The sequence below is a fragment of the Empidonax traillii genome, unplaced genomic scaffold (genome assembly GCF_003031625.1).
Source record: "Empidonax traillii isolate 1590-97213 ecotype Southwest subspecies unplaced genomic scaffold, ASM303162v1 scaffold30:size3273891, whole genome shotgun sequence".
In the NCBI taxonomy this organism is placed as follows: Eukaryota; Metazoa; Chordata; class Aves; order Passeriformes; family Tyrannidae; genus Empidonax; species Empidonax traillii.
The window spans coordinates 2,701,315-2,724,193 of NW_020955223.1; the positions used below are offsets into that span (position 1 = coordinate 2,701,315).

General features: G+C 35.7%; 1 long non-coding RNA gene across 1 annotated transcript; it reads left to right on the forward strand.

The window, feature by feature from the left end:
* The first annotated feature begins 5,035 nt into the window (after positions 1-5,035).
* LOC114073299 lies at positions 5,036-22,719 on the forward strand. Its single transcript, XR_003574306.1, has 3 exons — positions 5,036-5,179; positions 19,119-19,124; positions 22,707-22,719. It is a non-coding gene; the product is annotated as an uncharacterized LOC114073299 (long non-coding RNA).
* The last annotated feature ends 160 nt before the right edge of the window (positions 22,720-22,879 follow it).

Here is a 22,879-nt window from a genome sequence, read left to right on the forward strand (position 1 = left end):
TGAACAAGGATGAAATACTGACAGAGTATATGAAGAATATAAGCATCAGGTCAGGAAGATTGTAACATTTATTCATTTGGGGCTCAGACTGAGCTAGTGATCTGACATGCTACAATTTTCACTGTGGCTTTTTTTGTCTGTGTGTGACAAGCAGTATGCAGAAAAATAAACAGGATATTGGCAATATATATGTCAGTATTCAGCAGAGACACTAGTCCTTTCTATTCCTATTAAAATTTTACTTTCAGGGGTTACATTGATTTATTCAAATTGATGATACAGTGCTTTAGATTTTAACAATTGTTATAGATGTAACTTTGCAAGATAGAAACTGCCAGTGCTGGTTGGCTGAACATGGATTGGTGGCATTTCTTAACACATCATGGATTTTTTACAAGTTCTTTAATTTTTTCCTTAAAATAAAGGTAGACTTTAATGTTTTTCTTAGGGTTTTTTTAATGTTGCTCTACTGATTGCAACCCAGTAAACAAAGATGGAAAAGGACAAAGTGAGCAGTGTCTATGCTGTGACACAGTATGACAGAAGCAGTTTTTCTCTGTCTTTCTACAGACTGGAGATTATTACAAAACTGCTGTTTCATCCTTTCATCTGCCTCACTGTTGCCCAAACACTGCAAGATTAACATTTTGGAGTTTCTTGAAAATTTTTATACTTTCTCCTGTTTCCATTAGAAAATGTGACTTTTGCCTGTTGGATTTTCAGTTTTCAGAACATGAAATCAAGAACACACTTGAAAATTTCTGGCACACCTGAAAACTTCTACAGAGATAGAATTCTTTGTTCTCTATTTGAGTCAAGATATAAAGTCACTTTGTAATATATGTACACGTGAGTGTACTGCGGATCTGTGTGCACATGTGTGTGGTTATACTTGTACACATAGAAAACAACTGACTAACTTTGATATGAAAATGATGGTAAATAAAATACCTAAACAGTGGAAAACAAACAGTAGGAAAAATCATGTTGCATTACATATCTGGATTCATAATCATAAATCCACAGGAAAAAAACGTCATAGAATCATTTAGTTGGAATAAACCTCATAAGGTAGTCTGGTCCAGCTCTTCCAGTAGAAGCTTGAAAGTTAGAGGGAACTTCAAAATTAGATGAGGTTGGTCCAAGTTACATTCTCTTAACATCATGTACTGGAACACAAAAATAAACATAGGAAAATTTTAAAAGTCACATACACTATCCTCTTGTTCTGAGGGAACATTAGCTCTACTGCTTCTGATCCACATGTTTTTGGAGAATGACCATAAAATGATTTCTATTGCTTGGCCACTTTCTTTCAATACTTGACCATCCATTAACTTAAAATGGAAAAAAATCCTATTACTCAAATTTAATAGTTTAGAACTTTGTTACTTATTCTTGTCATTTCATAATATTCAAGCATAAGAAATTCATGCTGCTGTTTTCAAACAGATATTAATTATACTATTTTCAGTAGGAATCCAAAAGCTCCCTTTTCAGGTTATTTACAAGTATAGCTGAATATATGAAAATAACAATAACTGGAAAATCCAAGTTCAGAAATGCAAGAAATATTCCTGTTTCGTGAATGCAGGAATTGATTTTGCTGGCTTAAGTCATCTACATTTTCATTACACCTTGTAATATTCAGCAAAGCTGAGATTTGGCCATTGGCCCAAGAATTCCAAAAAGAACAGGTGGGAGACAAGAAAAAGGGTTAAAACTACATTTTTCCCTATGATTCTTCCTTACCTCTTGTTTATAAAAGACAATGATCATTTGAAAGAATAGCCAGTTCACATCTTAGAGCATAAAAAGGGTTGAAATAGAGTCCAGTAAACGGTTTTCATCTCTGAATCAAAACATCAGGTTTTTTAGATTCTGAAATAAAATAGTGGAGCCATTAAAAAAAAAGAAAAAAACCACTAAATTAATTTTTTTAAAAAAATAAGAATTGTGAAATTCTTAACATTTACAGGAAAAAAAAATATTTGAAAATGGAAGACAAAAACGTATCAACAGCAAGGGACTTTTACTGTATGACATTATGTTTAACAGCCTGAAAAAAAATTTGGGTTGCTGTTTAGCCAGTAAGTAGAAGTACAACAGTCGCATCTCATAGCTCCATGCAACAGGTTTACCCTAAACTTGCAAGCACCCTTTTTTTATATGCAGAAACCAAGTGTTTATGGTCCTGTAAGTTTGCTGAGTCTTACCATATGAATAGCAGAAGATGGATTTTAAAGTTCCATTTAATAAAAAAAATAGAAGTTACCCCAGTGTGGTAGGAAAATACAATGTATCTGAAAAAGAAGAAGAAAAAAAAAAAAACAAAACCACCTATTTTCTTTCTTTACCTAACAAAGTAACAATCACAACTAATCAAAATGTTGTTTTCCATATCAGTGAATTCTAACTTTTAAAATAAAATAAAGTTTATTTTGGAAAAAAAAATCACCTAAAATATATTTTTAGTTGTTACACAAAATATTTGGTCATTAGACATGTTTTAGGACTGTGGCAAAATATGTTCTTGTTTATAACTAAAACTGATCCTAATCTTTCAACTAAACTTTTCTTTGCTGTTTCTCAATAGAATACACTGACTTCGGTAACATCTCTGTGCAGCTTTATTTTCCCTAAAGGACACCCTAAGTGCTGTGATTCCCAAACATCTTCACATTCTTAAGGCCAAAATAGGAATAGAGTCCTTCTGCTCCACCACTGGCATCCTTTTCCTTGTCACATTATGCCATAACACCCCATTTTATAGAGTGCTTTCCTCAGCTCTTTCTTAGGACAGTGACTATACATTCCATTCTAAGGAAAATTTCAGTAAAAAGCTAAGCAATGTAGCCCTCAGTCTAGACTACATGCCTCAGCCTTTACAGAATATGAACAAACCTCAAGTTTTGTTTGAGTGAAACAGGTGTGGAATACTAAGATGTAAGGTTATCTCATTCATACATTACAAATAAAGATGATGTGCTCCTCACCTCATCAAAATAATCTAATGTGAAGCAGCAGCATTCTCACAACCGCCTTTCAGCACCAAAAGAGGATCTACATCTTATTTCCTTGGTTTTCACCTGGAGTATAAATACACTGGAACTTACAGGTGCCTCATCACCTACTCCCAGCACATATAAACATGCACAGCTTAGAGAAATCTTCAGGTCAGACTTACACGCCATATCAAACAGTAAGACTTTTCTCAGTGTCTGTATCTTCCCAATGATTTCAAGCTCCATAGGTTTGAGTTCGGAAGGCACATTTCATCCAGAGCTTTTTCAGTGTTTTCTACTCTTGTCCACTGAAGCTTTGTGCTGTACTGTTACTCCCTCACCTGCTCTTTCAGTTCATTGCAGGTTGCTAATTTCTTAACATCTCCTACCTAAACTGAGGCCTACCAGTGTGGGTCCAATGTATTTCCATTGTTGTGACCACAAAAAAAAGTGCCAAACTGCTTTCAAATCATACATAGACATTCTATTTGGAGCTTTAAAGGAAAACAAGTTATTAGTGAAGCTTTCAGAAAAATCAGAATCAGGATGAGATGTGTGCTGCTTATATAAAGACTTACGCGTAAAGCTGCCTGAAAATATTTGATTTGCCTTAAGTAGCTTTTAAAAATCCAGAAAGTATTTTTTAAGTGTTCTCAGATTTCTAAGGAATATTGAAACATCAAAGGGAGTTTGGGTGTTTTGTTGGTTTTTTTTGGGAGGTTGCTTTTTTTTTCCAAAAAAAAAAAAAAAAAAAAAGAGCTTAAAAAATGGCAAAAAAAATTTCAAAGACTTTATTCTCCAGTTTTTGTCAATAAATTTCATGGAAATTAAAATAATTTCTGAAAGTTCTACTCATATGAAACCAGGTGCTCACATTTTTTTAATATCTATTTTTAATTATCATATGTATTACCATATTCCATTTATTCATAAAATAACTGCATGATCTGAGGAATGAAAGCTGCTTAGCCCTTTGAAGAGTTTCAAGTAATAAGATATTTAATGAAAAAGCAAAGTATCAGCAGTCTGACATCCAGTGCAAACACATACCAGACATATACTCTCCTCCAAGGCATATTTGGGTTAAAGGAACCCTAGAATATTACAGAAGTTTTTTGCCAGTTACATTAGTACAAAGTGAATGAGGTAATATTTATTTTCAATATCACACTCTAGGAACAAATGTTTTGTGATTTTCATTAAATGGTGATTTACCAGTAGCATGGTAATACCTCACCACTGAAAGCAGGACTGGAGTTAGCTCAGACTGCAACTGTTTTTAAAAGCTGCGCTTTTGTTCCTTAATCCTGTATTCAGGGAATACTGCAAGTTCTGATAATCAGTCTGCTATTTCCTCAGACTTTGTTGTTATAAATGTATTAACTTTTTCATAAAGCAATCTGTATTTGCAATTAATCAAGTGAGTTGTCTCTTTAAGATAGTAGCCTAGCAACTTCCCGAACAGGGGGAAGTCCCAGTTGGTGCTGCAGACCGACACAATTATTATCTCCAGGCTGATCTCACCCGTCAGAGACTTTCAAAGCATCTCTCTGATTATAAGAGGAGAGAAAAAAGTTTGGTGGATGCTCAGAAAACCAGTTATATGTAGGTGAATATTCTTTATGTGAATGTGAGCTAAATTTTTCAGGGAGTAGATGTTTTTATTTGTTTAGAAATTAATACAGATTTGTTTCTTATTTCCAAACAGGCCCAAGGAATGGAAAATTAGTTTTTCTTTCTTGTTGTTTTGCTTCCTTTCCCAACTAACCACTTATGCAAGTGGAACAAAAGCAGGATTTTGGAAACACGAAAAGGTACTTTCTAGGTGAGCTAAACTGAGTGTGAACCCACCTAAACAGATTATACTGAATTCATCTCAAGGTGTCTAGATTTAAAATTCTATGCAAGACTACAGACCTATTAATTTGGTTTTGACTGAAGTTGTGTCAGGGGAGGTTTAAGTCAGATATTAGAAAAAGATTCTTTATTCAGAGGGTGATTGGGCATTGGAACAGGCTCTCCAAGGATGTGGTCACATCACCAAGCCTGACAAAGCTCAAGAAGATTTGGATGATACTCTCAGGCACATGGTGTGACTCTTGGGGATGACCCTGTGCAAGGCCAGGAACTGGACTCACTGGTCCTTGTGGGCCCCTTTCAACTCAGCTTATTCTGTATTCCTGTGATTCGGTGATCAAATCTTTCACAGCTTCATGGCCTTGAGTCTGGAAATACCAGGTTTCCAGGACTCAGGGTTCCTCATATCATTCCTCAGTCACAGCTGCAGACCAGAACTTCTGTCTGAAAATGGCCATGGGGCTACCCTTGTATCAACAGTAGATAGATCTTTGAACAGGAGCAGAGGAAACCTTAGGGACAGAGCTATATCAAGGTTTCGTTTTTGCACACACATTGTGCACAGGTGTCTTCTCTGAGTCTAAAGCCTTTTAGCATGCCCACCAAAATGGACATTATCTATGTCTGTGCAGACAATTCAAAGAGTCACAGTGGGAAAAAATTTTCCTAATTTTTTCTGTTTGCTTTCTCTGAGCACCTAACAATGATCAAAAACCTCAAACCATGCAAGACTGATTTTAAACTTTCAATTTAACTGCAGTTTACAGGGACTAACCTGAAGATGAGTTTGTCCCTTGTGTAAGGGCATTTTTGTTGCTCCCCTGAATATTCAATCAAGCAGAAGCTGTAACTCCTTTTCCAAAATCTCCTTGTATTCATTACCAGAAAAGCAGAACAGTTCTGATTCAAATTGCTGAAAGGATTTAATTTAAATCAATATACATTGCTTCACAGCTTTCTGTCTGGGGTCAGGGATGAAGATTGTTGCAACCAGTAATTCACAACCAAAGACACAGCCACTGAATGTTGAGAGACATAGACTGTTTTGTATAATCACTAAAATTTGCATGGTTTATATGAAGTTGAGTATGCTTTTCTTCTTTCAGTTCAACTTGTTTATGAAAATATCCCCCTACTGCCTAATCCTTTAAACTTAGTTTCAGAGGCAACAAGTGGCCAAGTGCTTACATCATTCTTGGGAGTGATGAAGATAAAATTATTTAAAAACATTTAATCCTTTTAGTAACCTTCTGAAGGATTGCCTAAGCAGTCAAATTGAATTAATCCCAGTTTCACCATCTATGAATTAATATCATTACTACATCTTGCTGCTTAACTCCTAGTATGTTCTATCTTACAATGTGTTATACTACTATAGACCAATGGACTGTTAATTGAGACAAAAAGCAGATCTTTTGGTGTAATTTTTAAATCATTTCTTTAGAAAATATGGATAAGGCTCAGTGTTCTTTGCACAGCAATCACAGAGAGCTCTCTCAAAAGGTAGATAGAGAATGACTGATGCAGATCCTAAAGCATAAAGATGTATAAGGGGTAGGAATCAATACAATGTAGTTGAAAGGAGTAGGATTAATAAGAACTGAGTTAGATTTAAGAGAAAGAGGCTTGACAGAGAATATTTACTGACTAGATGTCTTCACCTTTGCAATTCACTTCCTGTCCTAGACCTAAAGAGTATAAGGCTTTCATGCTTGCACTCAGATATATAGAAAGTGGGCAGACAACTGAACAGACATGAGCCCATATGATGTAGAAGAATCAGACCAAACTAGCATATTTAACCTCTTATTTGTTTATATGCTAAAGGAATAAGATTAAATTTATTCTACAGAATGAAACTAAATCCTAAAAGAAAATATGGTCTACCCATTATAGCCCAAAGAAAAGTGGATATTGGCACTTTAATGCAAAGTTCTATTACTTCCTAAAATTCACCATAGTCTGTACATCTCAGTCATACCTACTATGTTCCTGCTAGTAGCATAAGTTCAAATAAGTGAATACACTGAGTCTCTATCCAAATATGTCCAACCAATTCTAATGTGCATCTCTGCTACATAGCTGACACGTCATGTTTACTAAACATGAGCAGATAAAAGGTATAAAGAGTATGCCCCAGTCATCATTAGTCTGTATCATAAGAAGGTAACTGTCTTTACCAAAGTTTCTAAGGGATGTCATCTGAATATGCTTGCTTCCAGAGGAACACGCTGTATGTAGTTGTTATAGGAACATAATCTTCAACTCTTGGATATCTCCCCCCCCAGAAGAGAGTAGAAGAGTATCATCTACTCCAGAATAGCCCAAAATTGCAGGCTTTTTTCCTATTTACCATTCTGAAAGTAAACATCAGCTTAACTCACCTACTTTGTTTCCCAAATTAACTAAAGAAAACAATGTTTAACGGAATGTTAGGAATGGTTGTTAAACTATGTATTGCAATGCTATTCTAAGAACCCCACAAACAGTCCACTCATGTGGTGCTCTTATAGTATTTACAAATAAAATTTTGATTACTAAGAATTCACAACAGTTTCAAGGGCTTACAGTGATCCACAGTTTCTTGCTGCTAGTTCCAGTTAAAGAATCACTAGCTTGAAAACTGAGATAATCTGTTATCTAGAAATACTGCTTTTCAGATTGGGTTTAAAACATTAATAAATCAGCTTTCATGGTATGCTTTCACCTCCTGTTCTGCAGATAATTAGAAGAATTTCATCTGATGAAAGCTGACATTTCAGCACTTTGTGAGAACACCATGTTCTACAGATGTACTTCTAAAAAGGTGATTTACATTATAAGTGCAGTGTTAAGAGCAAAACATGTTCCTTAGGTTGTCAGGAAGGAAAAAGTTCTAACCCAATGCATGATTGGACTAATAAAGATTCTTAAAGTCTACAGAATCTGGATTTTATTATTTTGTTTCTTTGTTTTACTTTTTTTTTTTTTTTTTAGAATTCAATTACTGTTGAATATATTCAAATACTGTTTTTATAATAAAAATAAGCATAGACTTGTGTTCTTGCATTCACTGACTCAAGCAGTGATAAGGGTTGTTTAATGGAGTTGGTACTGGTATTGATTGTTCATTGCTTAAAAAGGAACTTGCAGGTTAATCAGATCTGCAAGTGTCTTTCTCATTATTTACATTGCTGGAGAGGATTAAATATTAGGGGGAAAGACCAAGGTTTGCTTTGCTAGATAAATAAAAATCAATTTGTTGTTGTTAGCAAATGTGTTAAATGTAGCAAGGTAACAAATCCTGCAGTCCTCTCGAGGATGATTTTTCAAGACAGAGTAGCCTTTGAAAGGCAGTAAAGGCAAGGCTGTGAACAGGGTACTACGTAGGAGGTATTGTTCACTCCCTCTTCTGGTTAATTCTTCTGTTAACCTCATTTCAAAATCTGATTTTTCATGTAATGTGCAATATTAATCTCCACAGGGGATGGACAATTACACACAGCTGTTTCTTCTTTTAATCTTGTTTCCAACTCATAGCTTGGACATTTCTTATGCAAATTGTTTGTGTTCATGACATTCAAGCTCTCTAATGGATCTGGAGACAGCTAATGAGACTGGAAGTAGGTCTTGATGAGATTCTATAATGCAGAACACCTTCACCACATATTGTTTTGCAGCTGCACTTGCAAATTCTGTATCCTTGTGTGTTTGCATTCCTCTGACTACTTGCAACACCAGTTGTATTGCTGACAGCCAAAGTTTATTGGTGAACTCTTTTGCCAAGTTCCAGCACCTGTGGTAACAAGTGCCTTATTCAATAATAATAGTATACCTTGTATTTTTATCAGGCTGCAAAGTAAATGGGTGTATAGATTGGGAAGAGTTGAAACTGATGCACAAAATTATGATCATGTTTAAGTCTGCTTTCTCTAAAGCTCTCCAGCTAGCTATGCTGGAAATATTTTTCCTCTGAAACTGTGTCTTCCTAGATTGGCAGATCAGGGATGCACATGACTTGGATGAGGGTGGATTGTTCTTCCTCACATAGTATGGTCTAGTTCTGCAGTAAGAGGTATCCAATGTGTAACAACAGAACAGGTCCTTATCTCATTCAATTGCCTGATAGACAATGCAAGTCAGAGAGTACATTTTATCAGTGTTATGTTTGTTTACTTCTGTGTGTCTGTATACCGTATAAATCTCTGAGTCCATTTGGCTAAGATGAGGATGGAAGAACTGACAAAGTGACATGGGTGAAATGCAGCTTGCACTTTGATTGTATATAGGTTTCATTTTTAAGTATCTGAACAAAGCAGATTGCAAGAAGAGAAGAAACTGCTTGTTCTGCGGTTTGGAGGTCAATTTATTTCCCAAATTGGAAGCAGGAAGAGGATTCACCTTTTTTTATTGGTAATAATTAAGTAAAGACTTTTGGGCTACAGCACCAAGGAGGCTGGACTAAGCTGGAGGAAACAGCTTCATACAGCCCGATTGCCAGAACATAAGATTATTCAGTACCATATAGGACTAAGACCATAACCCACAAGCCTCCAGAAATGTTCAGCATAAGCATATTTTCAAAATAAACTCATATACAAAAATATATTTAAACTTCTCCTTTCCTGCATTTTACACAAGAGAGTCATCTGACCTTCCAATAAAAACAGTTATATCCACGATTTACCCGAACTCTCCTTTTCTACTTCCAGCTCCATCAACATCTTATTTCTTACAGTTTTTCAGCACAAAGCAAATTTTTCTCACATTCTAAGCAATTTGACACAGAAATGTCTCCTAAAAACTCCTGGAGACTATATGGCGCTAGATTTTCTTCTGCAGAATTAGGCACATGATGTCAGGATCCTGTGTGCACTACAACCTACATCAGGGGGAGTTGCCTACCTTTCCTGAACTCGCAGTTGACTGTGACTCCCTCAGGCCTGCCCTGTTCCCATCACTTGGGTGTAATGGGACTGTGCCCTTGACTTTCAGGTCTCTGTCATTGCCTTGTTGTCACCCTTGGCTCCCAGACTCACTTCCCTCGGGGAGTAGCTGGTCCTGCAGCTTCTGGACACATACCTTTAAGGTCAGAAGGTCTTAAACTCTCATTTTTAAATACACTAAAGCCAGAACTGGTTGGACAAATAGCTTTTGATTAAGTTTCTATTAGACATCTGTCTACTCACTTCCACTTTGTGAATATTAATCCTTTTATCTCAAAAAATGACTAGCTGGCAATCTACCTATTATGCACACTATCGTAAGATCACCATGCTGATGAGCCTAAAGTCTTGACAAGCAAAATCTCACCAAGAGCTGCTTCTAACATGTCAGATTAATTTTCTCTGTGAAACTACAAGAGTAAACCAGCTTATCAGCAGTGGATGTTCTGCTGAGTTCTTGCGCTTTCTGAAAATATATTGTACCCATCTAGAAGAAATTAAAATAATTTTAATTACATTAATTCACTTAAAAGAATTCATAGTGTATCATTGCTTTTATACTGTAATCCTTTGTCTAAGAATATGATATTAACACAGCAGTTCCTCCTGCAAGTTTTCTCTAATGCTTCACTTTTATTCTGTGTAAGACATTGGTACTATCTGATCTTTTCAAGCAGAAATGTTTACTGCCTCAGCCCTTTAAACAGTTTCTCATTAAAATGGCTCCCATCACTTCCTTCGTCTTGCAAGTACTGCAGTTCGCCTGGAGCTTTCATAGGTCATGGCAAGGGCAGGAGATATTGCTTCTAGGTACTTCTGAATGATCTGATTTTCAAACTTCTCCTAATTACTTAGGGTAACCACAGTGTTCCTCTCCTTCCCCATGTAGTGCTAGAGTAGCCAGTGGGAAATCCACATAGTTCTGATCATCCTCACAAAGTCACAAGTCACAGTGTGCTGTTGCAACACCGAAGGCTGAACAGCATATTGACCTGCATTAATTAGTAAGAGCATAATAGGAAGATGAAGGAAGTTATTATTTCCCTCAAGTCATCCCTCAGAAGGTCACATCTTGAGTCTTGTGTCTAGGTTTGGGCCTTGTCAATGGAAATGTGATATCAACAGCTAGGAAAGAATCAATGAAGAGTCATTATTATGATGGGAGGGATGGAGCACACAGAAATACAGAGCCAAGGTAGATGACTTCTACTTAGCTTCTTGAGAATATAATGGAAGGTGAATTATTGCTGCTGTGCAGAAAAGAAAAAGCAAAAGCTCAGGGAAACTCTCATACTGAATCATTCTTAGGCAGGGAGAAACAATAGTCATGAAGTCTTTGTGGTCACTTCATCTGTGAGTGGTGAAAAAACAGTTAAGGGTTTAGTTTTGACACAAACACATTTTCTCACACTTCAAAGAAAAAGCAGGAGAGTGAAGTTCTAATTTCAGATAGTAGTAGAACTGTGTAGAAGATGGCAGCAAACAGTTGCACAGTTTGAGAATGTATGGAATTTACAACAATAAAGACTGTATAGTTTAGTCTGCTTGTGTACATAGCATAGTACAAGGAAGCACAGCATGACAAGTGGCTACTAAATACAGTTGCAGAAACAGAAGAGTTACTTCAGCCTGGGCAGAACAGACTAATGAACAGCAGAGCTACACCTGTGCAGATAGGAGTATATTTTCGAGAATTAAAAATAAAAATTATTTCCTCATTAATGTTTTCTTACTCCAGTGAGTATATTCTTCATCATCACATAGACTGTTAATGTATATTTCGATAAATAGATTTGCCAAAAATTGTGTGACAGAAATACAGAAAAATATGTCCCTAAGGAAATTATTAGAGTGAAGATCAATACCTTACTTAAAGAAAATATTTAATATTATATTGATTTGAAACTGGAGTGATTGGATAGAGGTTATTTTTATTTTTAACCTGTTTGGAATTTTTGTCCTCAAAATCACGAAGAGTTTTTGACTTTTTATCTTGACCTACCTGAAACCAGTAGTCTTCATAACACCAGGTAAGGCATATTATATAATCATAGTATACTTCTTTCTTGTAACATTTTTCTTTCCCTGCATAGTATCACCATGCAAGGCTTCTCCAAACAAAATTTGTAGGTACAAATTGAAGTATAGCAGCAAAGAATCTGGACAGAATCAGCAACCAAGGCTTTTCCTCATCCTTGGCAGTCTGTTGAGTTTCCTCTTAAGAAATCTCCATTGCATGTGACGTTTTTTTCTACTCTGCTGATCCTTCCTGACACCTTCTACAGTGACTCACTTAGCATTCCCTAGTATTTTTCATAACACTTGGAGATAGAACATGTTAGAGAAAGCATCCTGCCCACTTCTATATCCTTAAATTCTCTCACCTGAAAATATATTTCCCCCAGCCAATTGTGTCATTTCAGAAATGTTGAGAAGATGAGAAAATACAGAGATTCTAATAATCCTACTGTTCTGTTTAAGAACTGGAGGTAAAAGGAGAGGGAAAAAAACCCAACCCTCGATTTTGTATAAATATAGCACATAAAAAATTTCTGTGAATCATATACATCTTGAGTGGGTGGGAGTGGAGCAGATTGTGTCCTGTACCTGGTTCAGTAATTAAATGACTGGCTGCAAACAGCAATGCCTGCTCCATCACTAACCACTCTTCCTGAGAAGGGTTTCTTTTCATTTTGGTTTATTTATTTTTAATTCACAGCACATTTCTCTTCTGCCTCTGGTTCAAGGATACGATCTCAGTGGGTATACTGTAGCACTCTGACTGCTGGTTATCCAAGCTGATTTATGGACCAGCTTGCCTTCTCTTTTCCCTCTGCTTGTAATGTAATATAAAAATGAAATATAAAATGAAGTCATAAAATAATTGATTAACTGGGGTATACTAGCAAGTGAGCTCACAGTTCAAAGAGACAGAGGAGCAGAACAGAAGATTGTCACATCTAACAGTGACAAATGCCACTTAACTGTTATGAAATGAAGTAAATACTGAGCAATACTTTCACAGTAAATGAGGAATATGGGAATGACAACAGGTTGTCTTCTTCTGAATCCATTAATCCATTTCCTGCCCCTTGATTGACACTTTCTTTTGAGCTAATGAGCAAAAGCTGATACTAAAGTTCTTTTTTCATGTTGATGGTGATTTGGGGTTTTTTTTAACAAAGAAAGATTCCATTGTGCATCTTAAGAGATTCAGCACTCCAGATGGCCCTGTCATAATTGCAGTGCTTGCATAGTAGGAAGTAAATGGCTTTAGAATCTCCATGCCACAGAGGGCACTGGATGGCTTTCAGGTTTAGCCCACAGGATTATACTTTATGGAACTGTCTGAGACTGTGGGCAGAGAATGGCACTTAAACTAAATTATGAGTAATTAACAAATTCATTTCTCAGCAGAAATTAATCAGGCTACTGAATTTTGGGATCAGCAACAAGTTTCAGTGCGTCCTTCATCATCCGAGTCAAATGGTCATCTTCATTTCCAAACCTGAATTATTTCAGAAATCTAAAGATACCAAACAGATGCAATATTACCCTGTTTCCTAAAAGTGATTTCCACTAATACCACCTGTAGAGATGTTGCTATGTAGAGATGTTGAGCAGCCTGGCCATTGACAAAGTAACATTCCAGTGGTCTTGCTTGTCTACGGGTCTGTCTTAAAGAAACTTCGGCAATTATTTGTGTTTCACCCACCAAACACTACTTCACTTTACACGAAGGGTGCAGAATTTCCATTTGCATCTGCCTCTCTTTAAGTTATTAAACTCATTATTAGGATCAGATTCTTAATTTAAAAGTAAAAGTGTGAAACAGAACAAGCTACAAATTAGCTGGGAACAGCTAAAATTAGTTCTTCCTGTCTTGCAAGCAAATATAACCATGATGATCTTAACTGGTGGTATATAATCACTAGATAGCTCCCTGCAAAATACAGAATGCAAAATTACTGCTTACTTAAAATGAAACTGCATGTGATAGGATGGAACAAATTGCCTTTTCTTAATACTTGTGAACTGCTACTCTAACAGTTTTTAAGTTATTTAATCAAACCAAAGCATGGTGTTCCTTACTATCACCATCTTGCAAAAAAGAATACTATGCTTTGCTGCTCATTCTGGCCTATGCCCAAATTAGAGCTGCCTGCTCAAACTGTAAGTATATCGTATGTCTTCCAAATTTAACCTGATGCTGAAAACTATTCCGTATGAATATAGTATCTATCTGTATTGAACAGGCTGTAGGATCAGGACTCTGTCTGGGTCATAAAACAGCTACAAACCATTTAATATGTTCCCCAAATTTATTCATCTTTTATTTTTACCACAAAGTTCTGCCCTCAAATATAGTGGCTCCTAGATCCTCTTTGCCTAAATAACTGTTAATGGACTGTTCAGTGACTGTTTCCTACTTTTTTTCTCATTGGAAGATATGCAGAAGGGTAATTAATCACTGCTAATACAATGAGATTCTGCATTTATTTTAAAAATTAATTAATGTAGTCATCGTAAGCTGCCATTTAAGAATTTTTCAAGGATAATAAATTTTGGGAGAAGTCACTATTATATTAATCAGACTTTCTAAATATTTTTAAGTAATAAAACACACCAGTCTGAGAATCAGAGTGAGGGTAAAAACAAACAAACAAACAAACAAACAAACAAACAAACAAACACTCCTTTTTTTAAACACAGTAGGGTTTTTTTATTTTTGCTTTTGACCAATTTGAAAAGCTAATAAGGAGCTGATTTCAATTTAAGATTAACTTTTTTTTGTTCTGCTTTTATTCTCTGTAACCATCACTGCTGTGCTAACTGCACTTAGATCTTGGCATATACCAGGGTTACGTCTCAAAAATTAAACCCTTTCAACAAAATAAAAGTGTTTGGGAAATTTAAACACATTTAGGAATTACTACAAATCTCTGTATGAAATCGTAGTGGAATTTGAATTATATTTTATTTTCTATGCACTCCTTCTATGGTAAAACTGTATTTCTTAAAAGTTGCCCTTGAAAGCACCTCTTAATATTTCTGACTTCTGATCTAGTCCCTCTTCCATTAAAAATGGGGCAAAATTTTTCTCCTTTTATCCTAAGAAGCATTTGTTACTTTGTTACTTTGTCTTTAAAAGCAGTTTCCAACCAAGATCCAAAATAATTTATATTGATAAGTTTTCACTAAGGTCAGTAGGAGCAAAGGTGAATATATAGATATATTTGGGGGATATATACTCTGTTTTCATATTTTATTATCACCCTTTTTATTTCTTCGAGTTTCTAATTTTATGAACTGCTAAGAAGAACATTCACTGGGGTTTCTTATGTTTTCAATATAGAACACTCAGACCAATTTCAAAACTCCTCTAGGTCCTCAAGATGTAAAATGTCAATAGCCAGAGATAAGACCTGACATCTGGCCAACCTGGTCCACAAACAGCACAGATTAGATGCAGATCAATGTACAATAAGTGTCTCTTTGTCCTAATACACAGTCAGTGCCTTCCCTGTTCAAAAACAAAAACCTTACATTAGCATCTTGATCACACTTGTTTCCCTTTGGTCCTAATAAGAAAGTGAAAAGTGTATGATATACATAAATTTTCATCATTTTTATTCCTTCATGATAGCTCAGGTCTAAGCACATGACAAGGAATTGTGAAACAGCATCTCAGGGTTTCTTAAAGCAATATCCTTCAAAGTCTGGCCATCAGTTAATGGCTGGCAGCTCGATCAATATGAGATTGCATCAAGAACCTATTTCCTGCAAGAGGTCAGTAGAAATGTCTGCTCTGAATGGCTAACTAAAAACTTCTACTTATCTCATTACGTGCAGAAACACACTAACTATGCTTTCATATCTTCTCTTGGCTGGTGGAGTGATGATCAAAAGACTAATTGTACAGATTCAGAACTGCCAGCAGCACCCTATTTCTCCCCTACACATGCATACTTTTTTTTTTGTTTGTTTTTGCTTTCTGACATAGAAGAGACAGCATAGTGGCTTTTAAAGCTAGCATTTCATCTTCAGGTGATCACTGTCAGCTCGTACACATTTTGGTCTAGCCAGGATTTGGGTAATGTAACAGGGGTCTGATCCAGCTCTCCCTAAAAATCAATATGAGACTCACTGATCTCAGTGGAAGCTAGATCAAGCCTCAAATACACTGGAGGAGATATTTTCTGAAGCACAAAGGACAGTGAGACATAAAAGTCCCAATTCCTATTCATTACCTTGAAAACCTTTTCTAATAGTTCTTTTCCCAATGTGAAATGAAAATATAGATCAGGGAAATGTAAAAAAGCTGTTACATCCCTGAACATAGTGAATTGCTGGCTTGTTTTTTATCTTGACCTGAAGTTGCTATAAAAGTACTTTGAAAATTTCTACTGTCCCATTTAAGCTAGCTGGAACTCAGACTTTCATTTAATGGCTTCGGAAGAAAAGAAAAATCAGAGATAAAGCAAAAAAATATGTGAGAGAGGCATTTTTTGAAAGCTACCAAAGCAATACAGTTTAGTTGCACACCATCTTTTCATAACAGGCTCCCTCTAAATGTGGAATGGTTTTATTTAAGTACAGATTTATTAGATCAAGTCACTGAGAGAGTGGAAAAGAAATATTATTATCATGAAAACATTTTTCTATTCTTTTTTGATGGTTTCCAGACCTCTAATGACTGTTTGACTTTACAGTAAAGGTACAAATTCATTTTGCCGTCAATAGATTGTGACATCGTAGCTTAGTTATAAAAGGCAAGTTCTTCTTTTGCTTAACAGCTAAAGGTCTGGGTCTTTTGCTTGGATGATCATTTGTTTTCTCTATAGTAAAAGAAGACCGAATAACCTCAGTTTGTTGATTCATTTTTACTATTTCATCTTGCCTCTGAATAAATATTTGTTATAAAGGAAATATGTGTATTCATTGTGCCATCAAGAACCATGATTTTGAACTGCAGAAGTATTAATCTGCAGAAAGTGAGCTACCACAGATTTTTGTTCTTCAATTACATGCCCTGGAGCTGCAAGCCCAACCTGGAGTTTTACTGTTAAAAATATACAGGGCTCCAAAAATTCGGCCACCAGAAATTTAAAAGAGCCCTCAGTTCTTTAATACCTTGAGGTAGCATAAAGAGAAGACGCAGCATATGTTTTCTCAGGAGGTACTTTTAGTGATAACTTTAGAAAATAAGGGATAAAATAGAACAACTTTTCAAAAGCTAAAAGGGTAACATACAACCAAGATAGGGCATTCCACAAAGAACTACCTTAGCACATGCTAACCAAAACAACTTAGCAAAATCCAACCCATCAGCTTTAACTTGCCCAAAATATTAAGAAAGGTCATCAAGAGAAGAAAAAGGAGTAAAGAAAGAGAGAAAAATAAGAGAAAAATTTATCCTGCCGGAGAGTCCTGTGGAAGCCCAGCTTTCATGTGGCCAGGTGGAAGGTCTTGAGCAAAAATGGAGAACATGTTGCTGTTTTTATGTGCTTTGGCCCTCTGTGGTCACCCCTCCCAGGCAGAACTTCCCCCTCACTGGTAATTCTGGATCTCTGAGGAAGGGTGAGGGGCAGTGCTACCAGCGTGTGAGCCAAATTAAGGCTGGGTTAGGGGCTCCAGGGGGTGATATCTCCCAGGCTACCTTTGACTGACAGCTGCTCTGCTGTCACCCCATGAGAGTCACATGTGGAATACAACATTACCCATCTCTGTGGGATCTGTCTTATCCGTTTTCCACACACACATACACACTTGAGTTGGTTCTGACCCAATAATTATTCTCAGTATCCATATCTCACAGGTGCTTAGAGGAAAAAAATAAAAACAAAACAAAACAAAACTTTTCTATGGCCCCATAGTAATCTCTTACTAATTTTCTGTTTCTTGGAGAAATGTATTTCTTTTAAAAATTTAGAAATTTACTGTCAATGCGCATTTCACTCTTACAAATGTTGAATGTTCCAGTGGATTAGAGAGCCAGAAATGATCCAGCAGTAGTGTAATGCTTTTGAAGCAGTGGGGTTGGCCATTAGACACTGAGTCTAGAGATGATAATGGGATAACAATTGCAAAACTTAAAGACTATCTCCAGTAGGATTTATGTCGTTAGCCTTTAGTAGGATTCATCTCACTGAACTGTAGACATTCACCATGTACATGTCTGCATCTGAATTACTTTAAGTCTCTATAGGTAAATATTTCTCAGTGTAATTAATATTGTACTCTTGTGGGCATCTGAAACAGGTCAGATGAACTGTGTTTTACAAGTGTCTATTTCTCTTGGCTAACTGTAATAGTAATTTAGCTACTATTGCACACATAAATGTCTTATTGCAAAGACCTAGGGACCCAAAAAAAAGGATCTGATCTGTGACCCTCAGGATGTAATTTAAAAGATGGACTTATGATCAGCCAGGTGTTTTAGACTCTTCCAAGTTCCTTCTGAGGGAGGGAGGGAGGGAACAGCAGGGAGCTGTTCTAAACTCCTGACCACTGCAGAAACAATTTTGAGAGCTTTTATGCAGCAATAGGACCTCTGTTCTCTTGGAATATTTTTGGTTTAGAAAGTTTCCATTGTAAGCTTAAGTTATTTATCAAAATGGATTGCAAACACCAGAATATCATTAAGGCTTCTCTGAATTATCCAACAACTCATCTACTTTCAAAAATGTAACTCCAAAGAAAACTCCAGATAAAGTTTCTTTGTTTTTACTGTTTTCATTCAGTGTTCATAAATGATGGGCAAAAGTTTGACCCCAGGAGATAATTTACCCAAAATATTATAATATCAGTGTTTTGTTACTGATATCTATAGCAACAACATTTTGCTTAATATATCTGTATTTTAGTAGCATACTAAACATATATACCTTTGGCTAATATGGAAAGCAAGTGCCATTGTTCCTGAGTTTTTTTCTTTATTTTCATGTCTTTTATTCATATCCTTCACACTTAAGAAAATAAACGTTTAAAAATAAAGGAACTATTTATTTCCACTTTTTTTCTCTGATAATCTTTCCTGTCATTGGTGCATGAGGAACATATGTCTAAATATTGATCCCATATGAGACCTAGTCTGTTGAAATAAAATGATTTAGGAGGAATATCTACTTTGGTACTTTATAGATATAAGTAAAAAAAAAAAAAAAAAGAACAAAAAAACCCAAACAAACAAACAAACAAAAAACCAAAACCACCAAAAAAACCCACAAAAAACCCCACAGCAACAAAACCAAAAAAAAACCCAACCAAACAGAAAACCCACAAACAAACAAAAAGTTTCTTTCAGACAAAGTTTTTTTTTATTTAATAGGTGAATGTTTCTTGTTGATATAATATCTAGGTGCCCTGTACTACTAATTTTCTGCACAACTGACTATCTAAAAAGCCTGGAGTGTAGCACTAAATATATAGATGACAATAGAAGGTACAGCTAAACAGACAGCTGACGAATATCTGAACTTAAACAGCATGCCCAAGACCTAGAACAGAAACACAAATCTCCAAAGTTCTAGTGTGCGTTTTAACTTCCTTCCTTTAAAACAAAACGAAACAAAATATAACAAAACAAAAAACAACTACCAAACAAAAATTCCAACCAAAAGAAAACCAAAAAAACCAAAAGGACACACATTTAAAGGACACCTGATCACCTGATAGTTAAGGGTATAAGCTTATAATTGGCAAAAGAGATAACTGCTGTTTGACAACTGTTTGGTATTTTAATAGTGAAATCTTGGACCAAATAATAGTGTCTAAATAATACTAATAAAATGAGGCCTTGGATGGATATTTCTGAGCATGATTCAGGTGCCATGTGAAAAGGGGAAATTTCCTCAAACCCTTAGCTTTTGGTTAGTCTGTCAGTGCCCCAGGAAAGCTGAGACCCTTGTGCCCGACCAGTTTTCCTCCACTTCATTCCCCCTTAGCATGTGTTTAAGGTTGGAGATTGTGTGTGGGCGGAATCATCGTGGAATAGGTTTCATGGAACAGGGTTTTAGAAATGCTCATCGCATTCCGCTCGGGGAGTAGCAACTGTATTTAGCCCTATAATTTCTGCACCATTACAACTTCTGTCAGGATATGAGTATAACTTCCCAGTTTCCTCTAATTTTATCCCCAGCTGTCTTTCCACAGTCAGGGTACAGAATTTCTTTAACACCAATCTTTTGTCAGGCAGCTGTGATACTGATAATCAGTTTTCCTAAGTAGCAGGGACTCATAAAATAAAGAGCAAGATCACAGTTGAGGCCATGAAGGTAGAAGAACAGGATGGTGCCTGGCAGTCATAAGCATGGATGGCCATGTACAGGTTACTAAAGCAATCCAGCACTGAGAGCTGAATAGGAGCGGTTTTAGCAGACAACAGTGTAAATCTAACAGGAAAAAATCCCAGACAGGGTGAAAAGGCAAAGGAGATGGGGTAGGTAAGAAAGCAAGCTATACTCCCTACAAGAGCAAGCTATACTCACCTTCAGTGGACAAAGAGGACTACTTTTTTTTATTTGTTATACACCAAATGTATCAAAGCTGGCAACTTCCAGCAATTCCTTCTTCAAATCAGCTGTCTTGATCAGTAAATTAGTGGGGTAAAGCAAATCTTACACTCCACAGAAGGGAGAAATAAGGAAAAAACATTATAGGACCAAGGGACTCTTCAGAAGAACTACCATGAATTTTAAGAACTGTCTTCCTCATCCCTGCAAAATGCACCAGCAGCTGTCTATTGTCCTTATCCTTCTGATAGATTGGGCAAAAAGTTTTCCTACAATGCTTAATTCATGTTCCTGTAGCCCAGTCTACAGGACTTTAAGTCATGAAAATGAGAGCAATCACACAGGAGGAAGAGTCAATGGCAACAGTGCTACAAGATCCTATGTTGATTCACCCAACTTCTCTTTTATCAGTATTAATATTATGCATTTAATAAAGTGACATCGTTCTGCTTCATTAGCAAAGCCATGACTGTGTGAACTCTGTTATACAGGAATGGCAGTAATTCTGAGTAACATTTCTAAGGCAGTTATTCCATTCAGTACTTAAATTAAAGGAGGAGCTCTGTGATTATGGTGCAGATGTAACAAAATGCACTTCATTTTAGTCTCAATCAATCCTCAATTAACAGAGGATGCAGCAGATAGGAAATAATTGTATTTACTACTTTGATTCTCTGTTTTATATTAATGCCATTATAATAATTCTATTACTGGGATAATTAATATTTTTAGTTAAAAATATATCAAATAAGCTGATGAAATTTAACCATAGAGCCTATTTATTGCTGACTGAAAGATATTGTGGAGCAACAGAACTAAAATATGCTTTTTTGAGTTAATTTTGTATAATTCAGAAAAGCCTTCAAAACCAGTTCAATGTTCATTAACTGAGAGTCTATATCTTGCGTCTGTAAATGACCATTTAGGAACTTTGTTCTATGAAAAGCCCACTACCTGCCTGGGCTATGTGCCTAGTGAAAATAGAAAAGAAATTTTCTTTTGTTAAATTCTGGAAGTAAGAAAGGATCAAATCAGAGCTGAGGAAATACGAAATTTGCACTGTACTATGACACATCAAACTATACAGTTCTGACCCGCCTTTCAGGACAGATACCTTCTGGATAACTAGCATAAAATTGCAGTCTCTGAAAACAGCACATTTTTCATAGTGAATATGAAATCTGTTATTAGCCAATAACAGATGTAACTATATCGACTTCTGAACAGAAATTCTCCCCTTAGATTTGTGGATGTTCTTTTGTTGGAATACAGAGTTTTGACAAGAGGAAACTGCTAGTCTTGACTTAAAGATCACTGATTTACCATAATCAAATTAGCATTTTACTCAATGTCTCAGTACAGTAACAAGCTCCCAATAAAAATATCTTCCAACACATACTGTAAACAACAACTCTGAGCACAATTTTTCTTTTTTCATACCAGAGGTTTATACAATTATCAGCTTAAGCTTTAATTGGATTTAACTAATTGGTAAACAGGATTTTTATTCATTAGTTTTATACACACATCAGTTCCTCATTTAAGGTTTAATTTAAATTCAATATAAGTAACTGGATGACTGAGATATACTAAAAAAAAAAAAAAAAAAGACGCAGCATTTTCTTCACTTTGGTATTTTTAAAGATGCTCATTATTAAATCTGATACCTTTTATATACATATATAATCATATTACATAAAATACACATTTCCAAGGGGTCATCCTATAAATTTTTGTATCGATGTGAAACAGAATGCAAGAGGACTTTAATTTAATGTTTATCAAGACTTACATATGGTCCATACAAATGGTCCATAGTGGAGAAAAGAAACATACCCATTTTAAAACATAGTTATATTTTAAAAATGAAGGTGTTAAAAACAAATAATTGTATTGTTATGATCTAGTCCAATGGTTTTACTAAAGAATATGGCGGAGTGTTTAAATACTGTAGCAACTTAAAAGAATAATTATGACTATGAGAAAATGACCATTCACAAGGAATCAGTTAATTTTCTGCTACAGAAGTACTGCTATTAGAGATATGGGATATTGAACCATGCACTGAGACCAAAAATTTCCATAAAACCCACAGCTAACACTACAGTGCTCTGGTATTATTTTAGAAGGCTTTTCAGGTTTGTCTTTACTGTATTTATAAAACAGAGTAGCAGAAAATAAAAGACGAAAGCATAGCTAACGCACTCTCTTTTATACATTCTAGAGCCTTCCTATGTGTTTTAGCAAGATTCTGGCTGTAATCACAGGCGTTCTGATTTTACCCCTCTCTGTGCCTTTTGTTAAAGCACACATGCATTAGCAGGAAAGATGTTTTGCTGTAATGGATTAACAGCAACATAAATTGTCCAACTGCTCCCACTCATCATTTTCCTTCAATGAAACAGTAGAGAGAAATAGTCACTTTCCAATAAATCTGTCTATAAGTGAACATGTTAAGAGAAGGTACTGATTTCATCCTACCATACATATCTATGTGCCATGAAAATAAATCTCATGTCAGTGACATAATGCTGGCAATTGCAAAAGAAAATATATAAATGAAAATAATGAAAAAAAG